Source organism: Octodon degus, unplaced genomic scaffold (genome assembly GCF_000260255.1).
Source record: "Octodon degus isolate 3935 unplaced genomic scaffold, OctDeg1.0 scaffold00171, whole genome shotgun sequence".
In the NCBI taxonomy this organism is placed as follows: domain Eukaryota; kingdom Metazoa; phylum Chordata; class Mammalia; order Rodentia; family Octodontidae; genus Octodon; species Octodon degus.
Window position 1 is genome coordinate 4,286,115 of NW_004524747.1, and position 3,994 is coordinate 4,290,108.

At 38.9% G+C, this 3,994-nt stretch overlaps 1 pseudogene; it reads left to right on the forward strand.

Annotated features, from left to right (window-relative positions):
- Positions 1–1,052: 1,052 nt before the first annotated feature.
- On the forward strand, positions 1,053–1,870 carry LOC101588048 (annotated as a pseudogene).
- Positions 1,871–3,994: the final 2,124 nt, after the last annotated feature.

Sequence of the window (3,994 nt, forward strand, 5' to 3'; positions counted from 1 at the left end):
CCTGTATCTTCACAGGTGCTGTCTAGTCTCTCTTCCAACAAATTTAGTGTTACTGTTTTATTTATTTTTTTAAAAGAATGATTATTTATTTATTTATTTATATTTTAGGAAAGGGCCTCCAGGGTGTTCAGGGTCTCACTACTAGATTGGACTCATAGTGATCTACCTGTTTACAGCCTCCCTAGTGCTGGGATTATGGCTACATGCCACCATGCCCAGTCTCACTTGCTGTCTCAGTGAGCTCCGGGCCGGGGCCGGCATGGCATGTCCAGAGATTGAACCCCAGTTCCCTGCACCTGCTTGCAGGTGCTTTAATCCACTGAGTTATTTGGCCAGCCCAAGTTTATTTATTTTTTATTTATTTATTTTTGCTATATCAGGGATCGAACTCTGGACCTTGCACTTGCCAGGCAGGTGCTCATGACTCTGAACTATATCCCTGGCCCCAGTGTTACTGTTTTAATTATCTTAGTAGCGTGCTTTGGCTTTTTCCTTATTAATTTTTATTTAACTATTAAATATTTTTGTTGTTGTTTACCAGGAAGCTTACAAAATATATTTAAATCATAGCAGGTTATTTTGAAATCATAGTGATTGAACATGACCACAAGGGTAAGAAGAAAAACAAAAGCAGAGTAAATACCTTAGAAAACTCTCCTGTTAGAGCCAACCAGATAGCTCAGCTCATTAAAGCATCTGCTTAGGCAAATACGGGACTAGGGTTTGATCCCCAGCATGTTGTGCCGGCCCTGCCCCTGCATAGTCTCAGGGATACATCAAGGTCCACAACATAGCTAATAGTGATGCAAAGTTTATCCCCACTGGGATGTGGATTTCTTCCTGGATACAGAGCAGTTCTATGACCCATCTGTGAGCCCTAGCCTATGGGTAGCTATGCCGCCCAAGGCTGGGGGTGGCATGAGTAATAGGGATAATAACTTGGACAATAAAGTTGATGCTAAGCTAAGCTGTACCAATCTCAAGAGTTGTTGAACAAGGTATTGAGGAAACAGTGTTCCACTCTCAGCTTCTGTAGTACCCAGTGGGTGGATATGGTGATGGCTTTTCGCAAGGCAACTAAGTTCCCACAGCAAGAACACCGGGAGCAAAGCCAGCCTGGCTTTCAAAAACAACTGGGCCTGTTGGAGAAAAAGAAAGATTACAATCTTCGTGCGGATTACTATCATAAAAAACAAGAGTTCCTCAAATCTCTTCGAAAGAAAGCTCTTGAAAAATAATCCAGATGAATTGTACTATAAAATGACTCAGGTTAAGCTGCAGGATAGAGTTCAGGTTATTAAGGGCAATAAACAAGAAGTCACTCCAGAACAGCTAAAGCTAATGAGAACTCAGGATGTCAAATATATAGAAATGAAAAAGGTTGCAGAAGCTAAGAAAATTGAAAGACTAAAATCAGAGCTCCATCTGCTGGATTTCCAGGGAAAGCACCATAATAAACATGTTCTTTTTGACACCAAAGAAGTTGAACAGTTTGCTATTGCCACTCACCTGCAGATAGCCCCAGAACTAGTTGGCAGAGTCTTTATCAGACCCAAGTTAGAGAACTTGCAGAAGGAAAAAGTGAAAGGAGTTACGCATCAGACTCGACTTAAGCAGATAGCTAAAAAAAGACAAAAGCAATATAACTGCCAGACAGTGGATGGAACAAGAGAAGAAATAATTTGTTATTGCACAGAAAATTAAAACACACAAGGATCTTATGGATAAAACTCAGGCTTAGAAAAAAACAGTGAATGCCCCAGTCATTTACAAGTTTCAGAGTCGTCAGAAATGCTTAAGTGTTATAGATAAGCCTTATCATTTGCATAAAAATAATTCAATTTTTATAAATAACCTCAAATTCTATTAGTTCAGATGAGATCAGGAGCATTCTGGGTGGTATGGCTATAGACCCATTAGTTCAAATGGCATGGCTTTCATGCTTATAACCATGAGTTATTATTAATGTCTTTTTATGAGCAATATTAAAGGCCCTTCCCCATGTCACTGTTTTTGGTTTGTAAAATCAGTCTTATTTTTAATATAATATTTACATTTTTTCATTATGGAAGTTACATATCATTACAACAAAGTAGAAAATAAAGGAATTCATTTTGAATTTTAATACTTAGTCAAGAGCAAGAAATAATTATTGGGTACTGGGAGCTAAAACTACTGAGGTGAACAAATATGAGCATTCTGTTTTAATTCCTTCATTTTATAAAGTCGTGCATTAGTTTTTATATTTTTGTGTTTTGTAGCTTTAATTCTAATAAATAGTTTTACATCTCCCCCAAAGAAAGAGTTGGGAGGGCTGGGGAGATGGCTTAGTAGAATAAGCGCTTGCTTGGCAAGCACAAGGATCTCAGTTCAATCCCTGGTTCTGCCATAAAAAAAACCCCAAATAAACAAATAAATAAAAGTTTAGGGCCAGGGATATAGCTCAGCTGTGTAAGCACTTGCCTGGCAAACCCAAGGTCTTGAGTTCAATCCCTGGTACTGCCAAAAAAAAAAAAAACCCTAAGAACATTCCCTTTAAAAAAAAAAAGGAGGTGGGTGGCATTCCTTAAAAAAAAAAAAAGAAGGGGGTGGGTGCCTCTCAGGCCCTTTCTAATGCTGGAACTGATACAACTTAAACTCAGATGTTGTCTGCAGAGACAAAGATCTCCATCTGATTCAGAAGCTCTTTTTGAGTATGGCAATTCAGTTTCTACTGGTGTATGATGTCACTTTGACAGTCTTAGTACTTGGCTCTGATGCAAAGCCCTAAACTGTCTTTTACGCTGCTCCATAGAAGTTTTGCTCTGCTCTGCTGCCTGAGGTTGGAAGAAGGATGGTAGAGGTAATAACTTTGTCACATTGTCTATCACAAATTGAGCACTTTAATTTGAAGGTGTTGGTCTGCCATTAGGGAATCATGTAACTCTGCCCCTAACTGGCTCTCACTGGCAGGCCTGGCACTGTGTTTCTGTCCTTAGCCTGCATTTAATTTTTTCTCCCTTCTCCAAGCAGAAGGTGCCTTTCTCTGCTCTGGAATGTTTGCAATTGGGGGAGAGAGGGCTTATGTGAGAACACTTTCTTTCTCTCTTTCTTCAATGCAGCTTTTCCATTTCCTATATTAAAAGTGGGCATGATGTATTCAATAGGGACTTAAAGTTCAACATATCAATACTTAATGAAAAATACCTTTTCTATGTTATGCCTAAGATGTTTGATATTCAGACAGATAGTGAGGTTAAGCTTAACAGCCTAAGTTGTATGGTAATAACAATAAGCTTGCCTTCTGGATGGTTAACAACCTAAGTTTGCAGACCAAAATTAGAGAAAAAGGAGGGCTGCAAGGAAAGCCAACATTTTGGCCCTAGCCTTCTAAGGTCCATTAAGACTCAGGACATATAAGAACATGTACTGTAATGTCATGTACCTCGGTAGTGTCCCAAATTTTCTGATCAAGGTGATTATGGGGCTAAAAAGGAAAGTAATCGATGATGTATAATGTACCTAAGGAGAGTCACATGGAAAGAAAACATTCTCTCAGGCTTTCACAGAGAGCACATTGGCCAAGCAATGGCCGTGACTCATCCACATGGCTGACACTGACAAAGGTTCTACAGTCTCAGGTACAGGATCTCAGGATAAATCCTGAGGGGATTTCACTGACCTTATCAGACCCAAAAGCTACAACTCTTATTGCATAACTCCTGCTTTACCTTGTTCTTAACCATCCAGCAGAAAAGTATAAAAACAAAGTAGAAGAAGTAAAGCCATGCTGTTATGTTTAGCTATAGGGGACTCAGGTCAACAATTTCTGACATTGCCAGTAAAGTGGAAGACCCAATACTGTTGTGGACTACTGAACTCTTTTAGAATATTTTGATGAGTTTACACACCTATAATATTTAAATGACTTAACAAAAAAAGGGGATACAGATGAATGTCCATTTTTTATCTGTGTATTCAAAATGGTTAGGATAGATATATAGTTACATTCTCT